Genomic DNA, 20,218 nt, shown 5'->3' with positions numbered 1-20,218 from the left:
CGCAGATATATACACCAGAATTGAGGCGTGGATTCTGAATACCCTAAATAAGCTAGCCCCTTTAAAACAGCCAAAGACCAAACGCTCTGGGGTGAGGTGCTATGGTTCTCAACTGAAATTTTAGAATTTAAAAAAGAATCAAAAAAATTAGAAAGGGCATGGAGGAAAAAGCTGCGATGAAACATGTAAGGATAAATATAAGAAGGCAATTAAAAAATATCATTACGCCAGTAGGTAAGCTAGAGTTAACTATTTCTCCTCTAAGATTGAAAATGCATCTAACTCATCCAAAGAACTGTTCAACTTGGTGAACAGCTTGATGAAACCCTAATAACCAATCTGGTCTGCCTCTGTCTGAATCTCGATGTAACCTGTAATATGCTTGCCAATTTCTTCTTGGAGAAGGTATAACATTCTCCTCACACTTGTAGGGGATGGTGGGGTAACTAAGCCTCCCCAGATGTTGCATGTTATCAGTACAACAAACAATAAATTAAGCATTTTCCCAGAAATCACTCAAGAAGATACACAAGAAATTCTAAAATCAGGTTCTCCGCCGGACCCTGCTCCCCTGGATATGATATTAAAAGGGGGAAGAATAGTGACATCCATTCCGCAGACCTGTTTAACCATTCACCACAGTCTGGGACTGTTCCACCAGCATGGAAACAAGTCATTGTTAAGCCTTTACTGAAAAAACCTTTGGCCGACCCTCTACAATGTGAAAACTACTCACCGATTTCTGTTCTTCTCGGACCCAGTACAATTCTGGTGAAATTTGTGAATGTACAAGAAAGGACCCTGGTTGATACAAAGATTGCTAACACTTTACCACCCTTCAAGAACGTTGTGCTCCACTAACCAGTAACTAACTATTCATAGTCCCCAGGATAGAGAAAACTAGGAGTGGAGGGCACTCAATCGCCTTCCTTGCCCCCGAAAATGGTTAAAAACGACCTTTTTCAGCTAATATGTCTGCCCTACACTATGTAACCTGAATGCTGACTGAGCGCTGGGAGGCCCTTCTGGGTAGTCATGCGCTTTAGAATTAAAAATAAAACACAGATCACAAAGTGCCTCGACTGTAGTAACATCAATTTAGAGACCTACCTAGAAACTTCTGTGGCACTAGAACAAGCCACAGCATAAGTGATCATAAGTAACATGTCGCATCCTGCAATAGTTACAATAAGTACATAAAGCATATAATAGAGCTGGTGTTGGACGCTTTCCAATCTGTGGCATGTCCCTGCACCTTAATACCAATTCTCTCTCCAGATGGTTGGTATAGAGGGAGAATAGGGAAGTGGCAAGGACACGCCCTTGTCTTACACCCCTGAGCATCTCGGAGCACTCTACCCCAGCCCGAACCTTACTACAGCCTTTGAGTCACAATACATTTCTCTGATGGTATTAATGATGGATCTGTCAATGCCCAGGTCGTCCATTATGCCTAATAGTTTTGTGTGAGATACACAATCAAAGGCACTAGACAGATCCATGAAACCCAAGTGCAGGGCACCGCGCTTGGTGATTGTATATTACCCCCCAGAAAAGGCATAGGTTGATGCATTGATCTTCCATCCCCATCCCTCTTCTGAACCCAGACTGGATATCCAATTAGGTACCATTCTCCTCCACCCATGCCTCCAGACGAGAGAGTAAAATTAAGCATATTACATCTTTAAACTAAAATTACCGTTAATACAGTACGTCACATCAATATTATAAAAATGTCTTAATAACTAGAAGAATAAGGGCAGAAGTGCAACTAAAACCGAATCATACAGAACAGGTGCACAACCATACAGGGAACTACCCAAGAATTTTCCTTGCCTTAAGCACCAGCTGCAGGAAAGCATATATGGGAAACCCAATCTCCTCTGAAGTCATGAAGTATAAAAAGTGCAATGCTTCTGTGCAATGACAAAGAGAGTACCTAATCAATAAAGGCTTTAGGACAGAAGACCTATAATAGGAATAAAACGTGCAAATAAATCACATGTAAAGTGCTCTATGCTGATTTCTGATCATATGGGCGGGGTAGGAGATCTTGCAACGATTCATTGCACCAGGGATAGGTAACTAGTCTATGAAACCTGAGTATAACAAAGTGCTGATAGTGCTGTGAGTCCTACAGCAAGAATAGTTGAATGTTCTTAAATAGCTTGAGCTGCATGTATAAAAACATAGAGGAGAGTTCAGATACCCTTTCCCATCTATCATCCTCCCAATGGGTATAGCACATTGTCCTGGGCGTTTTTTTGTCCACCGTAGACAAAGTTCATAAAGGGTCTTTAAACAAGCACTGCCTGCCCAGGGCCACAGCCATGTCCCTTATCTCTAAGCCCAGAGACAGGGACAAACAGTACTCCGTTATAATACTATTTAGGGAGAGGGTCTCATTGACCCAAACCCTTCGCCAAAGCATTATTGATCGTGTCCTTAAGATATCTTCAAGTATAGAAGCCTCAACTCCCCATGACTGATAAAGGAGGCATTGGATGGTGGGAGAGCCAATAAGGCATTGGTACGTTTATTTTCTGTAACCTGTAAGCGCAATGATGCCTGTATGCCCCAGACCTCCGCTCCGTATATTGCTGTACCAACACATTTTGCACAGTAAAAGTCAGATTGTGAGAAAATGATCTTTCACCAAATCTAGCAGCAAAGGAGAAAACCACGTTAATGCTCCTTTCATGTTGGTTATTCCTGATCTCTAACTGTGGAAGCCAGGAACTTCTGTGAACAAAGGTTACCCCTAACTAGCTAAAATTATCCATGTGTTTTACAGGGGTAGCGTGAAGCCTGAAGGTTGGTCTCAGGTCCCTCATATACCCACAGGATATTACAAAGGACTTGTTAGTGTTAATCCTCATATCCAGCCCCTCCTTAAAGGAGGTGAAGGTTTTCAAGAACAGCATATATTAGAGCTGGTATTGGACGCTTTCCAATATGTGGCAATTCCCTGCACCTTAATACCAACTCCCTCTCCAATAGGAAAGTGGCAAGTACACGCCCTTGTCTTACACCCCTGTGCACCCTGAGCGTCTCAGAGCACTCTACCCTAGCCCGAACCTTACTGCAGCATTTGAGTCACAATACATTTCTCTGATGGTAATAATGATGGATCTGTCAATGCCCAGGTCTTCCATACTGCCCAATAGTTTTGTGTGAGACACACAATCAAAGGCACTAGACAGATACATGAAACCAAAGTGCAGGGCACCGCGCTTGGTGATTGTATATTACCCCCAGAAAAGGCAAAGGTAGATGCATTGATCTTCCATCCCCATCCCTCTTCTGAACCCAGACTGGATATCCATTTAGGTACCATTCTCCTTCATCCTTGCCTCCAGACGAGAGAGTAAAATATGGTCCAGAACTTTCACAGTACAGTCCAGGAGAAAGAGTGGGTGATAACAACTAGGGTCGTCTCTGTTCCCTTTCTTGAAGATTGGTATGATTATCGAGTTGGACCATGATGGAATCTTGGTGGCAGTGCTAGCTGTTCTAAAAACTTTTGCTATCAAGGGGGCTCACAAATCTAAATTGCTCTTAAATAGGTCTAAAGGGACCCTGTACATCAAGGGGCTTGATCCAACAGTCACTATCATATCAACCACTGAGGGGCAGTACTTGAGGAGAAAGCAATCCTTTGCTATGGTGGGGGGAATCGTTATCAGTACCTGTTTCATCCCTGTTAGACGAAACCTCCCCCCAAAAAATAACCTACTCATCGCCAGATATAGCAGATTCAATTGCGAGTTCTTCGTGGCTTTTAATGAACGGCTGATTATAATAGTCCAGAAGGCCTTCTGATCAGTCTAAAAGCGTGCTTCCTGAAGATCCTCCCAGGCTTTTAATCTAAGGGAATTTTGAATTTCTGCTGTAGCCCTTTTATAGGCCTTCCTTCAGCGAGCGACTTTGGGGACAGACCTACGCCACTTTTGAAGAGAGGCCATTAACTCTTTGTGAGATCTGGAGCATGCTGAATCGAACTAACCCCTTCTCTTCTCAGGTCCCGCTTGTGCTGCCCTACGTAGGGCTCCCGATACTCCCTCTGAGAAAGTCACGAACGCTCTCCTTATAGTAACCTTGGCATCTACACAGACAACAGACAAATTGCGAGTACCCATGACCATTTCGGATGTAAACGTTTCAGCATTAACAAACTCCTACTTAATACGGCAACCCTTTTTCTTTTGAGCAGAGATGACGGTGACTCTTATGGTGGAACAAAATGTCTCCTGCCAGTTATGGATGTCAACAACTAGGCTTTGGGGAAGATGATCGCTCACAGCCAGATTATATAGTAGCTGTTCCTCAACCTTAACAACGAGATTGGCAGATAGTAGAATATAGTTGATTCCAGAACCTTCACCCTTGCCCTCAAATGTGTTAAAATTCGCCTTTGGGCAATTAATTTTGTTACTTAGCATATCATGTGAAAAATTAAAAATAGGATTCCCTTCAAAATCCATTACGTCACAAGCATCTTTATGCACTGGGGGCAAAGATGGACATTAAAATCACCTCCCAGAGCAAACCCAGCTCATTGCCACCTCTAGGACTCGGGGAGTCCAAGTCAAGATCCAGTCCAGTTTTGACAAGATACGACCTTTGTCTGCCATTGGAATGTTGTTATAAAAGTTAACAATGCCCAATCGTAAACCAGACACAATTTTAAGACCAAGGACTTGATAAAACGTTGCATCAGCTGCGTAGAAAAAATGTTTGCCATTAGCTATGGCTGAGATGCAAATCGCCAGGCCCCCCTGGGTCAGCTGTCTGAGGATAGAAGGGCTGGTAAATGGAATGTTTGGAAACCATTAAAATGCCAGCACGATCCATGTCTCCTGAAAGCATAACATCACAAAGGAGCTCACAAAACCGAACTGTGACTCATATCCCAATTTTCCCTTTAATACCTGCCACATTCCAGACAAAAAGGAAAGGTTTGGGGCATTGCCAATGATAGTAACATGATCAGACATTGACTCACATCCACTTGGAAATGGGGTTGATATAATGTTATCCTTTGCTCGTGCCAGTCTTGTGTCTGATTCCTGGTTCCCTTGGACGTAAAAAATAACTTAAGGCTTGTTGAAAGGAAAGTGTTTCAGGAACACCACATTTGGTACATCAAGTAATTGAGCCAGAATTATGTACGAAGATGGGCAAAGCCCAGGTGGCATAGGTCGTTTTCCTCTAAGGTTAGTGGTAGAAGTGGGGTTCCACACAAGAGGATACACTTTTTACTTCCTGACATAGCTTCACATTCGAGCAGACAATTGCAAGGTTCACATCCTTATAATATCACTTTCTCCCTACTGTGCTTGGTAAATAACTTATCTGTGGTGTCCCTATGGGTATCAAGGGTGTGGGGTAGATGCTTGCAAAATTTGAGCACGTGGCTCCTCTCAGAAACCCGCGGTCTGGTGCATTAAAGTTGCTGGAGCATGGCAACAGTAGCGTGGGATAACGAGGTGGAAGCACTTGCACCAGCTCAATTCCCCACATAAATAATTTATCCTTGAGCTGCCAAACAAGGTTGGCTGGGTCCAGAGAAGACCAAGTGGTGATAATCGCAAAATGCAATGCATCAAAAAAGGATGCAAATAGCGATTCTCTAATTGCGATTCCTTAAGAATTGTAATCGCAATTAGGTATTCGCTATTTGCAATTGCGACTCCATTCTTTCTCATGGGTCTCTAGGCCCATAGGTGGGAATGGTCTTGCATTGCCTAAATTGTGATTACTTGAATTGCCAATCCAAATAACTTTCATGCATTAGGGAAGACCATTTTGCATTCGCAAAAGGCCGATTTTTGCGAATCCCAGTGTTTGCGTTCGCAAAATACCTTGATGCATGTGCCCCTATATGCCTTGAACCACATAAAATAGAAGAGATCCTGTGTGAATATCTGCGCGACAAAATATGCCAACTGGGCTTCTTGTGTCATCTGTATCAGAGTTGCAATGCACAGAGAACAGAACAGTGGCAGCAATTATACACAAGAAAATCACACACATGTAACTATCCAGCCCTGGTTTTGGTGAGAGTAGCGGTTAATAGCAGATGTATGCCCTTAGCCATACTACCACTGGTGCAGCACTGGAAAAGTTCTGACCCCGTTATTGGAACTCTGGAATAGGGGGACTCTCGGCAGATGTCAGCAGTAGGGAAAGGAGACTGTGTTATAGTTGCTCAGTTCTAATTGAATTGTGCGGGTGTTCTTATTTCTCTGGGGGAGAGGGGGAGTTGGAGGTGGTCACAAAGTGGAGGTGGGTTGGGAAATGTTATTTCTATCCCCAGCAGAGTTTACATGCCAGATGCTTTTTATAGCCGAAAGGTAGAGGGGCCATAACAATCTTAATACTCAAGTCTCATATAGAGCTGCATACGACAGGCATGTCCTCTCTAAGCACTGTAAATAACAGGTTTTAGTTACTATTACCAAAGTTAATAGCAGTTTATTTACAGATCTTGGAAGAATCGAAGAACTTACTTTAGAAATAGAACAGATCCCATTGGAGAAACTAAGTGAAGAATCAAACTCAAAGCAGAGATTGCGGGCTGGTATGGAGTGACCCCTTGAGACATGATAAAGTAATAAAGGATGGGGCAGTAATGATGGCTGAGACGGGAAAGAAAATAAACTCAACTTTCCTAGGGTTAGGTTTAAATGCCTCAGTAGCAGTGAGACCACCAGAGACTTGGGAATGGAAGAAGCTGAACATGAAAATAGAGGGCCTTCGCCTGTATACTTCAACCACCAGAAACAATGTATACCCTGCATCGTGTATGCAGGTACAGTGGGCCCTTCACAATTACATTTTTCCTACCTCTTTTTCTTTTGTATCAATGACACCCCATGATAATTTGTGACGGAATAGCACATCATGGTACATATATTCATTGGCAACACCTAATTTGCAATCCCTCACTTTTCCACCGAAAACTCACATTCATGTTGCCAACACTCACTGCCATCATTTTTGTACAGTTGGTTGTATGGCACAGACAGCAAAATTGATGCCTTGGGCTGTTAGAACCTGTCACAGCCCAGTCATGCAATGGCCAATTCAAGATGTAGCATCTGCAGATATGGGGACCTCGGATTCCATATAATCAGGGTGTGGTAATGTGACTCATTTAGTCAGGAAGACCCTGGAGAGGGGGAGATTGGTGCTAAACTGCTGGCACATTGAGGGCTATCACTTACAGGTTCATTATAGGACTGCTATGTACTCTTGCAGAGTGTGTGAGCTCTGGTCTAGGCTCACATGCCATGTCGCCCTGACACAATTAACACTACTGTACCTCCGCCCCCAACTGTTTACTTTATATAGATAGGATGTAGCGAAAGGGAATTTTAGTTTTTCGCTTATAACTTGATCTATTTCAAAAATTCAATCAAAATGTATAAATAAAAAAAGATGCATCATCTGCAGAGCACAGAATTTAAAGCTGTATGGCACCCGAGTGGGGACTGAAACATTCCACCTCACCCAGAACTTTTGTCAGGTTTGAGACATACATGTTTAAAAGAAGTGTTAGCAAAGCCCAGCCTTGTTCCACCCCCCCTCCTTCTTTTAATCATCTGTGGCAGCAAGGATCCGACTCCCTTTCTTACCCTCACACAGGTATTGGAGTATAGGTTTATCAGTCTTAAAAATGAAAGTATTAGTGCTAGTAAAACCCAAGCCCCCACCCATGAGGAGAGAGGATGTGGCGCAGTGGGCAGAGTTGCTGACTCGGGACCTGCGGATCCAAGTTCGAGTCTTGGCGTTGGCGCAACATCCTGTGATTCTGGGCAAATCATTTAATCTCTCAGTGACCATGGACAGTGCCTGTTAACTCCGCATTTCCCTCATACTCTGCACATTTGCCACACAGCACCTGCTCAACCTACAGCCCTTCACTTCTACCATGAGCACTCTCTGTCATTATATACATCTGTACAGAAGATCGTCCATTTTGGTCGCTCTTAAACGTTCTACTCAACTGGTACCGTCTTTCTGGCTGGTAATTTACACATAAATAAGTCAGGATGCCGTCTCTGGTCAGCTTGAGATCCCACATTGGCTGCACGGGTTTGGGAGTTCAGGTTGTAAAGCTCTGGAATACATTTCTTATCACAAATTAATCTTATAACTTGAGATTCTGCAAAGTGTAGCTCAAGGATTTAGTTCTAACACACAGTGCTTAATTTTTCTGTAATGGCATCAAATATCAATGATTTGATGCCTAATAGATAAAGTCAACATAAGACAAAAGCCACAGCTATAGTCTCCATCCTACCCAGCTATGCTCTACAGACTCCATGCACTCTATAAATGCAGGGTGCTCTGTCGATCGCCAACCAAATTCTGCACACAGCCATCCAGGGTCATTTACAATTTATCTGAATGAAAATATTCCCGCAGTTGTGGAGGATATCTGTGAACAGCACGGGTACGATAAGAGAGAAGAGACAAGCAGAGGCAGCAAAAAGAGTCTTGTGGGGAGCTCTGCATGGCAATCTCAAGGACAAACATATCTGCCCTAGTCAATGTGTGTGGGTGCCTGAACTTTACAAGCTGTCTTACACAACGTACCTTTTGACCTACTCACAGAATTGATACAGATCTGCAAAGAGTTGTGAGCAGTACGCAAACGCCAAAGTGATGCTGATACTGCAGTGCTTACCACGCATATACACGGCAGTAAGTTGCATGTGACCTGAGAGCCTAGCTGAAGGCCCTTCCTGTATGCTACTGGATAGCTCCTCCTTTTAACTCCTGTTTATGATCACGTTGAGCAACCCTGTGGAAATCCCCTCGGTCCCTCACTTCAACAAGAGCATAAAATGTCAAACGTAATCAAAGGTAATGGAGAAGTCTAGGGAGTGTCCAGTCTCTTTCTTTTCAGTATTCTATGTGATTCAACGTCCCTGGCTTCACACTGTTTGAGTGACCAGGAAGGATAATGCACAGGGTCTGACTGGCCTATAAGACAATCAGGCAGTTCCCAATGGGCTAGACTGCCAGGTCAGTGTGTGGGCCATTATTTAAGCTGTTTTGGGCCTGTTTCAATGTCTGCTGGGTCCGTTTGTACTGTTGATTTTCCTGATATTAAAACAAACATTGCCTGCAGCAAGCTTGAATCCATGCAGTCTACCATAACTTGCAAAACACTTATACAGCGTCTCTTTACAAGGTCAAAATTGTCCCAATTTGCAAACATGGGCCATTGTTTTAGCCATCTCATTTACAAATGGGGCAACTTTTATTTGGGTCCCCGGGTCTATTTTCTTTCGCAGTCCAACTCTGATCTTGCACCCTCAGGCCATGATCATACATATCTCAAGTCAATTCTTTTGGCACAAGTGTCTAAAAGGCTTATAAACTTGACAGTTCTCAGACCTTGGTTTATAATCCTTCCTTATAAGGGATCTTACGTCACCCAATTCTAGGACTTAGACAGTGTATGCACATTTATTACTGGGGATACCTGTACCCACAATCTTAGCGAGCGCTTCAACACTGTGCTCACCACTCACCCTTGAGGTTTTAATTAGGGAGTAGCTCTTTCCACAGAGCCCACTCTCCCCACTAGACAATTTTCATGCTCAGTAGTAGTTATTCATGGAAATGTACCACTCACAACCTTCATGAAGTTTGCGAATGTATGGCCCAGTATGTAATGTACGGCCCAGTACTCCGAGATGAGTAGAGGTTTCTGAAGACTAGTGTTTACCGCTGCACCCTCTGCAATAAGCTGCTTCCAATATGCTTTCCTGTCATTCCTCATCAGAACGTAAAATGTTTCCTCTTTGCCTACTTGACAGCTCTCTTTCTTTCCCGAAGGTTTTTAAGCCCCCTCGTGCGTGCTTGGATCCTAGTCCATGCCCATTTAGCATTATTCCTTGCCCATACAGCATTATTCCTTGCCCATACAGCATTATTCCTTGCCCATACAGCATTATTCCTTGCCCATACAGCATTATTCCTTGCCCATACAGCATTATTCCTTGCTCATTCAGCATTATTCCTTGTCATTTCATATTTAGCCCCCAAACTACCTTACTGGGCACTCAGGTTTCTCAATCAAATGCTACATCCCGACAGCTGTCCCTGCTCACTCTTTGCCTTCTCATTTCCGTCACCTGTGTTCCTCTATGGACATCATTCTCTTTTGCTCTCACCTTCCCCCAAAGGCAGAGTGATACACAAGGGGCTGTCGGCGCTTTCAATCCTCACACACACACGTTTCCAAAGGCCTTTAATTCAAATGAAAGAAACTATCAAGTAACGGGATGCTCCATTACTGTATCGAACCTGGAGGGTTGAAAGGCACAGTCTGTGCTGCAGCAACCCCAAAACAAACATGCTAGCTTTTTGTAAGTGATTAAGTAATGAAGATGCGTTAAAATTATGTTTTCTTGTCATGTTTGCTTTGCATTCAAGACACAGGTCAAATGTCAAGCATTCCGATAAATTGCTGCTTATTCTTTTAACATATAGATTAGTGTTTACTTTTCCTTCTCTGGCTGCAAAGTTAAAGGATTTCCTGAAGTTAACTATCTGACAATCTTGCTGGGGTCCAGGGAGTGTGACTTGAAAGACTGCGGGACGCCAGATTTTTCTAACACACAATATTTAAACATCTATAAAAGCACAAATAAAGCACATTTTTTATAATTCTGAAGTGAGGTGGAAACAAATATTTTAATTGGATAAAAACAAATAACGTCACTTTACTTGGTGATGTGCAAATGATAAATATTTGCTAAAACCCGAATTCCACACGTTAATGTTAGCGCACTATATAGTTTTATCAGTAAAACTGCATCTCAGTGTAAACTTTGTTGCTCTCTCAATGGAAAATGTGGTCAGTAAATGACACTGCTCTACTGCATCATGGTTTAGTAATATAGTGGCAAAGTGTGCTCCAAAATGCACCACAGGCTACATACCAAAATCTTACCACTTTCTTGCTGAATCGGCGTGGCTCATTTGCTATACTTGTTCTTTGAGGGAAGATTGGATTTTTCACAACTCCTATGATTTCAGTGACTTAACATCTATGGCAGCACCCCCATTCCTAAAAATTGTTTCAACACCACTGTTGTCCTAAGACACTAACATGAGAGTAGTGCCTATAGATTCTTACATAAACGCACACACAGCACGGATTCATGTACGAACCATTGGTGGACAAGCACTTTTTGGCCACAGTATTTATGTGTCCGAAGCATGCACTAGCCCAGTTCTGGTCCATATTATAGGTTCCTGCTTGGAGGAACACTAAACACCAGGGTCAGATTGGGAGGGTGGGCAATCAACCATTGCCCGATGGGCCTGTGGAAAAAGGCCAGCTGGTGGGACATTTGTTTCAGTTGCAAATAAACTCCCAACATCTCCCTGGGACGTATTGGCCACTGGCCCACAACCCAAAAGGCTAATGTGGTCTTAGAGCAGAGGTCAGACCACAGTATGACCAAGTGCATACGCTGGGTGGCTCATTGTCATGTGCAGTAAGACAATGGGCCAAACTGAGCAGGAACGGCATGTGGTGCGCCCCCCCCCCCCCATTCTGAGTTACTGAGCGGGACAATGAGGCTTTGAAGTGGTGATGCTGTTTTTGCGCATCTCACTTAGAGCTAATGCTACATGGGAGTGGAGGAAAAGGGGGTTGTGCAAGGAGCCAGATTACAAGTGGGGGGCATTTAAGAGGCTCTGTTTGTTTCCAGCAGGAGACAGGTGAGCCTCGGGTGTCTGCTGCTATCTTGTCATCTTCAGAACTGTGAGGGGGCTTCCATTTTCAATTAAAAGAAAATAAAAAAGGCTAGCAATCAAATTGAGCAAAAATGTTACTTTTTTGACAACTCAAAACAATTCCCTTTTGATATTACTGTGAAACACATTCATCCTAGGACAAAATAATGAAGAGAAGGGAAAATAGACATGGTGGGGGAGTTACAAAATTGAATGAGTGAAGGGCGCAGTATGGAGGGAAAAGTGAGATGTTTAGAGGGGAGAAGAATACCGATAGAGGCGACGAGAAAATGAAATTTAGAGAGAGGAAAATAACTCCCCAGATATGAACTAAGCAACATTTTATGAAAAGTCACTCTCTACAAGTGTGGGCCATTTGTTCGTTTAGTGCCCGGGCCTAATTTTTATCCTAATCCGATTCTGCTATAGACTGCCTTGGAAGGGCGAAGCAAGCGTAGCGGTATCCTGGAAACATCGTATTTATTATACAAAAAACACGTTTAACATATAACAAAGGCAAACAAGAGCAAGCCACCTCGGAAATACCCATCTTCGAAAGGCATGGAACGTCCAAGTATCTTTACTGCAAATACGCGCCAATTACCGCAGAGATGTTACTTCTGAGTTTAGCGCTGAGAACTAAACCATGGCCATGGAGCAAAAAGTGCGGGAGACGAGAGCCAGCCACGGGGATTCCCAAATAAGACTTGTCGAATTAAAGAAACCTGTGTTGCTGTGCAACAAAGGAATCACTTTTATGTGAGTAGTTCTGGCTCGTGCCACACGGGCTCTCGCGGGCCTCCTGTGTGCAGTTTTACTCCACTCGTTTTGGGTCTGCGCACCCATCCTACCGGCCTCTATAGCCATTCACGTGAAGGCTGGCTGTGAACTAATGACTAGATAGGGAAAGAGTGCGGCTGGATCCCTGTCACCGGAGCCTAGACAGTCCGGCGACCACCATCGCCCCTTTCTCTGCTGGACCTGCCATCTGCACCCGCCCTCCCAGCACCAGACAAGGAGGGAGCCCACCTCAGGGGACGCGACGCACCTGCGCAGACGACGCCCCTCCTCCCGGCTTCGGCCGCGAGGTCAGGTGCGGGGCGGCAAGGGAGCCCGGCGTGTCCCAGCCCGCGTGTGGCTGCGGCCGCTCACCTGTCACGACGGCGGAGCCGGGGTGGGCGCCATTCTTCCCGCGTCTTCTCTCCCTCTCACAGGGCAGGCGGCGCTCGCTTCCCCCGGGACCGCGCGCTCACACTGCGACCACTTTCATCCTCTTGCCACCGTCGTTGAGAACCGTTTCCCCGAAACCTCCGTGAATTAACCTGTATTTTGGCGCCGGGTGACTCAAGTGTTGCTTGGCAATCCTACTACCGCACCGAGTTGCCATGGGGAGGATGGTGATGTCATTAACAAAAATGAAACCCCGCGATTCGCAAGTCAGACAAAAATAGAAGCTTTCGGTTCATCTTTGCTGTATTCGCCGGGAGAGGGCCGGGGGCGGACAGAAATGTGTTTAATAGCATCCCCGTGTCTGCTCCACGTGCAGTGCACCGAGGTGGCCGCCTGTGCTGTTCATGAGATGTATGACCTTTATATTTTCCTGAATGTTATTTTCAAATGGGTAGGAGCACTTCTGTTGTGTGGTCTGTCATCTGCCTTCCGTTATGTGCCGGTTAAGGGCAGCTATATAGAGACACTCCTTAAGGGACAACCTTAGGAAATGAACACGGACCACCTTTCTTACCGAATTTAATTCCTCTTTGTATCACTATGCCCGCAGCACATCGATGTTGGGTTGTTGCATGATCCTTGTTATGTTATGTGTATTTGTATAGCTCACAATTAACCCCAGAGGGTATCCTGCTGCCGAATCAGGAGCTATATGACTCGAGCTAGGGTCGGGGCTTGGTGAAGGGCCAGGAGGAGGTTCTGGTGTGCTGGGGCCAGTTGTACGACAGTACAACGCAGGCAATTACTTCTCATGCCTTTGCCACGCATTTTTTAGCACTCATGTTTTTACAGCGAATATGCATTTACAACGCATGCCAATACCACGCATTGTTTTTAGATTTAAAAACAATGTATTTGTGGGGGGAGACCCCCCCCCTCAACTTACCTTAAATGCGTGGTATTGGCATGCGTTGTAAATGCATATTTGCGGTAAAAATATGCACGCTAAAAATGCGTGGTAAAGGCACAACGAGGTAAAAACCTTGTTGTAAAGTCTGTTTTCCCTGGGGCCTGTCGATCCATCCGGCGAAGGCATGACAGCCATATCTGAGTCTGCATATGTGGGGGGTATATGTGAGCAGGAGTACGACTGAGCGGAGATGTCCATCAGGTTTGTGGAAGTTTATGCTATTGAGGTACATAGAAAAAAAAAAGAAAAAAACAGGAGCAGACCCGTTAACCCAGTTGAGACCGGGTAGATATGATATCAAAAAACAATGTCTCAACTAGAACATCATGTAAAGGGACTATTAAACATGAGAATTAATCAAAAACAACAAAAAGGGGACAAGGGAGACCAAAGAATAATGCAAATTGTTATTTGTAATTAGAGGCACAGTAGGTATGTCCAATTTACAGTAACCATAACAATCATATGTGCACTGATAGTAAAGTGAAAAAGTGAACGGCACAGTGACATAAGTGTTTAAAATGACAACACGGAACGGCGAGAGAACAATTAAATCAAATCAGAAGGGTCAAACAGAAGTATTCACATAGAAATCTGCACTTATAACACTATTAATCCAGTCTTGATTGGCCCTTCAAAAAGCCGCAATTAGCGTTGGCAGGTCGACGGCGTTTCAACCTCCTTTCGTTGAGGTCATCATCAGGACTATGGTTACGAAGGTTTATAAATATACCTCTGTTTTACAAAAAGAACGGGGATGATTTCTTAATGACAGGGAAGTGACAGGACGATGAGTAACTTGGACACGTTAGAGATCTAGTCACGAATGAAGGCTAAAGAGTTATTCAAAATTGCATTGAATGCAGCCTGGAAGCAGTAGCATTTCAGGAGGGGTGACGTGGTCAAGAGTAAGGACTAATTAGATTGTCAAGGTGCATCAAGGCATCCAAAATTGCTTGCGTCTCGAAGTTTAAGTCGAGTTTGAAAATTGTAATGCTAAACGGGATCAGTCCGATTATTTGCACGTAGGATCAATCCAAAAGTGTAGCGCTTCTACCAAACGAACAAAGCGTCTGTTTAGCATTACAATTTTCAAACTCGACTTAAACTTCGTTCTTTTTGTAAAACAGAGGTATATTTTTTAAACCTTCGTAACCATAGTCCTGATGATGACCTCAACGAAAGGAGGTTGAAACGCCGTCGACCTGCCAACGCTAATTGCGGCTTTTTGAAGGGCCAATCAAGACTGGATTAATAGTGTTATAAGTGCAAATTTCTATGTGAATACTTCTTTTTGACCCTTCTGATTTGATTTAATTGTTCTCTCGCCGTTCCGCGTTGTCATTTTAAACACTTATGTCACTGCGCTGTTCACTTTTTCACTTCACTATCAGTGCACATATGATTGTTATGGTTACTGTAAATTGGACATACCTACTGTGCCTCTAATTACAAATAACAATTTTCATTATTCTTTGGTCTCCCTTGTCCCCTTTTTGTTGTTTTTGATTAATTCTCATGTTTAATAGTCCCTTTACATGATGTTCTAGTTGAGACATTGTTTTTTTTTTTTTTTTTTTAAACAGTTTTTATTATTTTGATTTACAACAGTACAACGCATTAGTATTCGGGTACACATTAATGCCACAGCAGAAAACCCTCGCGCACTTGGCACTATATCCCACCCATCGGCAATACTGTTGCACCTTGTTCTTGTTCCGGCAGCCACACCCCAAGAGTATGCCTCAAAGTCTCTCACTTCAGTCCGAGTCAGAGGCCTCGTCTTCTTGCAGTGGCGGTGGTTCGCAAATGCCCCCTCTGTATTTATTCCAGGGCCCCCACACTTTGTCCCATTTTCGGGGGCACCCCCGCCTGATGAACACTGATCGCTCAGCCAGCATAGCTCTATCCATGTCCCCTCTCCATACAGACAGCGAAGGCACCTCCCCCGCACCCCATTTTTGGGCTATGTTCCGTTTGGCTAGCACGATCCCCAGGGTAGCCCAACTCTGAGCCTGGCGGCCAAGGTCATTAGGTTCCCACACATTTAGCAGGCATCGCCTAGGCTCAGGTACCAATGAGACTCCCCCCGACTGGGACAGTGTCCTCATCACCCGCCTCCAGTATTCTTGGATCTTGGGGCACTCCCATATGGTGTGAAAGAAGGTACCCTCCTCCCCGCAGCCACGTAGGCAGAATGGATGTGGTGCCCTACCTATTCTGTGCAGGGTGTGTCTGGTGTAATATGAGCGGTGGAGAATCCGTAGCTGCACCAGCCTAAGCCTGGAGGGGATCCCCGCCTCCCGTGGTGACGCCAATGCATCCCGCCAGTCCGGATCGTCGAATTCACCTACATCGCTGGACCATTTCTCACGCAGGGGTCCCATAGGGTCCGGCAGATTATTAATGAGCTTACGGTACATAAGGGATGTGGCCTTTTTATACATGTAATCTGTTAGCAACCTGTCCTCCATGGGCGACGCTTCCGGAACCGCAGCGCCGGGTTCTATTGTTGACAGTAAGGCATGTTTAATTTGCATGTAACGGAACCATTCCGAGGGCGCCAACTGGTACTGTTGTTGCAGGCGCGGGAAGGGAACCCCCTGCCACATGTCGCCCACCGTGGATATTCCGATGGCATCCCATTTATCGAAGCCCTTGCAGCTCCTAAGCCTCCCAAGCCGCTTCGCGTCCAACAGGGGCGTGAGCCGAGTCAAGACTCCTCTAAACCCCAGCCTAGCCTGGGCCGCGTGCCATATGGCCACAGTCTGCCTCAGGGGGCGAACAATTCTGGGGTCAGCCTCCCGTCGTACAGGGGCGCTAACATACCCCGGGTTCCTAGGATATCCCTGTCCGCTTTAAAGGCGGGGTCGGAGTGTGGGACATGGAGCCATTGGTTGACAACCTTCAACTGCGCTGCCCAGTAATAAAGCTGGATATCGGGAAGCGCTATCCCTCCGTCATACCAACCGCGGGTCAGTTTGGACTGCGCAATACGTGCAGGCCCGTTATTCCACAGGAGACCAGTCACCTGTGCCGCGACTGAGCGAAAGTACGCCGGTGGTATTGGGTACGGCGTGTTTTCCAGCACGTATACGAAACGGGGCAAGGCCATCATCTTAAAGAGCGCCGCCCTCCCTAGTAGGGTCAGCGGTAGCGCTCCCCAATGGCGGGCGTCTCGCTTGAGACGGTCCAATGGGGGCTGAAGATTTTTTTGGAGAAAGGCCGCCGGATCTACTGTGACATGTATACCCAAGTATTTGAATGACCCCTCCGCCAATCTGAGCGGGCAATCTGCCGGCAGCAGTGGTGGAGGGCCGCGCAACACATACATGACCGACTTGGTCCAATTTATAGTATAACCAGAGGCTCTACCGAAGACGTCACAGATGTTAAGCAGCGTTAATATGGAGCGGCCAGATACAGCAATACATCGTCCGCGTAAAGAGAAACTCTGTCTTCCCAATCGATCGCCCATTTGAGTCCCCGTATCGTGGGTGCCCAACGTATCCACGCCGCCAGCGGCTCAAGCACCAGGGCAAATAACAGCGGCGATAGGGGACAACCCTGGCGCGTACCCCGCGTCAGGGGGAAGTCCTCTGACATATGCCCGTTAGCAGTGACATGAGCCACCGGCTTAGTGTACAGAAGCCGGATCCAGGCACAGAACTTGGGCCCAAATCCCAAGTGCTGTAGTACTGCGAAGAGAAAGGGCCATTCGACCATGTCGAACGCCATGTGAGCGTCCAGCGATAAAAGCACCGCTGGTTCCTCCACTCGATCCGCCCGTGCCAGCACACTGTGTAACCGCCTCCGGTTATGGGACATACTCCTGCCGGGCATGAAACCAGACTGGTCTGGATGTACAATATCTGACAGGTATGGTGTGAGTCTAGTCGCCAGTAGTTTTGCCAGGATCTTCGCCTCCGCATTGAGTAGGGAGATGGGGCGATATGACGTACATTGATCCGCCGGCTTCCCCGGTTTTGGTATCACCACTATGGTGGCTGTACGCTGATCGGGCGGGAGTTCGCCTTTCTGCAGGCTGTCTACAAACATATTAAGCAAGTGGGGTGCGAGCGTTTTCACCTTCCGTTTGTACAGCTCGACCGGTATGCCATTGGGGCCCGATGCCTTGCCCGACTGCAACGCCACCACCGCAGCCTGTAGTTCATCGACAGTGAGATCGGCTTCCAAAGCCGTCACCGCCTCGGGGGCGAGTCTGGGCATATCCAGATCCGTAATATATGCCAGCGACTCCTCCACCGTCAGGGAGGAAGCAGAGGAGTAGACCGCTCGAAAATGACCTGCAAGGATGCGCACTATATCGCGTGGGTCAGTTGCCACCTGCCCGCCGTCCGAGCTAAGCTGCGTTATCCACCTACTGCCTCTGTCTCGTCTGTCCAGCCATGCCAGCAGCTTCCCAGTCTTGTCCCCGACCTCGTATACTTTATGCCTAGTGGCTGCCAACTGCTGTCTGGTACACTCCGCTAGGTGTTCCTTATACTTTGCCTGCACAACACGAAGGCTGCGGGAGGCCTCGGGAGTCGGATCCGCGGCCTGGCGTGACTCCACCGCCTGCAGTTCAAGGTGTTTCTCGCGTTTATGCGCCGTAATGGATGCTATGGCCTGCCCTCTCAGAACTGTTTTGTATGCCTCCCAAAGGGTGGTCGGGGAGGCGACAGAAGATGCGTTTTCTTGGAAGTACAGGCTCGTCGACTTCCCAAGTGCAGTGTTAATGGCGGGGACCTGAAGATATCCCGGGTGGATTGAGTAAATACGGCGTCTAGCCAGGTGGTAGTGTGTATACCGCAGCAGTATAGGGGAGTGGTCCGATATTCCTCTAGGCCTGATTTCCACGTTGTCTATATTTTGGAGACTGCCAGCCGAACCCAGGAAGTAGTCTATCCTAGTTAGGCTATTGTGCACCCAAGAGTGGTACGTGTACTGACGCAGTGTAGGGTGATGCAGCCTCCAGATATCCGTCAGCCCGAGTGCCTCGAAGAAGCTCCCGAGTCGGGACGGCCCTGTACCCCCGGTCCGCGCTGGGTAGCGATCAAGCAGGTCATCTACCACCGCATTGAAGTCACCTCCCATGAGGAGCTCCCCCTCCGGCAGAGCGAGCAGAAAGCCACTCAACGCAGGGAGCGCCGTGGCGTGCAGTGCAGGGGGAATGTAGACTGAGACAATATTGAGGGGCCGCCCCTCCCATTGGGCGATGATCGCTGCAAATCTCCCTGAGTCGTCAGTTTTAACTCTGCGTATAATGAGGGGGGATTGTTTTTTAACCAGTATGCCCACCCCTCGGGAGCCAGAGGAGAATTCAGAGTGCGCTACCATCTTATAACCCCACCTGTCCATGGCCCTACTCGCATCGCCCGTAAGGTGGGTCTCCTGCAGCAAGACCACCGCCGGGGAGCACCTCTTAGGACTCTGAAGGACCAAGCCCCGTTTGATTTTGTCCCCTAAACCACGCACGTTCCACGTGAGCAGGGAGAGGGGCTGCATCGGAGTTAGGGGGATCTCATCAGACTGTCCTTGCGCTATATCAGCCATCACGGCACCTGGGGTAGTGGAGAACTAACAGTAAGGATATATTGGCAAAGGTCGTGCGTGCTGTGCTTGGCGCGTGTACGGTGCGCTGGGATACCCGATGCACCAGGGGAGGGAGCAGCGCGCAACCAACAATGCGCAGCCTGCGTTCCGCAGCGGCTGTGTGTACTGTAATGCAAACATTGCTGTCTATTTGAACTTGAAACACAAAAGAAAAGGACCCGAAAGAATACCCCCATTCCGCCCGCCCCCCTCCCTGCCTCCCTGCCATGCGGACTCCAAACTGCCCGCCACCCCAACTTAGCAGAGTGCTTAGACCCCATATCCCAATACCTAACTTGTGTGTAGGGAGCGGGAGGTCCGAGGAAGACCAGAGCCATCCCCATGTTGAGCGTTCAAGTGTTCCGAGCCACATTAGGAATGCACAGTCACCCTGCCACCCCGGAGACATCCCCCTTACCCTGCACCATACATCAAAGAGTAAAAGTTTGTCGCCGTTGGATTACGCCTCATGCTGCAGCCGGGCCGCAGCTTCCAGAGCATCATCTCGGCCAGTGGGGTCCGCCGCCTCTCCAGGCGGGCGTTTTCGCCTGTCTGAGCGGCTTAACTGTTTCACCTGCCGCCACCCCTCAAGCCAGTCATGCGCTTCCTCAGGCGATTCGAAAAACCAGGTCTTTCCATCTGCCACCACTCGCAGCCTGGCCGGGAATAGCATGGAATAGGGAAGTTCACGGGCCCTGAGCTGCTTTTTGACTTCCA

General features: G+C 46.7%; 1 protein-coding gene across 2 annotated transcripts in view; it reads right to left on the bottom strand.

Annotated features, from left to right (window-relative positions):
• PAK6 (p21 (RAC1) activated kinase 6) overlaps positions 1-13,129 on the bottom strand; it is a 345,174-nt gene extending 332,045 nt beyond the window's left edge. Inside the window, exon 1 of one of the 2 annotated variants that reach the window (XM_085626908.1) lies at positions 12,919-13,129. The gene's annotated coding sequence lies outside the window, so the exon portion shown is untranslated. The remainder of the gene's footprint in view (positions 1-12,918) is intronic. The other variant, XM_085626899.1, reaches the window with a different exon arrangement.
• Between the last annotated feature and the right edge of the window lie 7,089 nt (positions 13,130-20,218).

The sequence above is a fragment of the Triturus cristatus genome, chromosome 9 (assembly GCF_964204655.1).
Source record: "Triturus cristatus chromosome 9, aTriCri1.1, whole genome shotgun sequence".
Classification (NCBI taxonomy): domain Eukaryota; kingdom Metazoa; phylum Chordata; class Amphibia; order Caudata; family Salamandridae; genus Triturus; species Triturus cristatus.
Note: the sequence above shows the minus strand (reverse complement) of the source record. Positions and strands in the feature narration are given on the sequence as shown.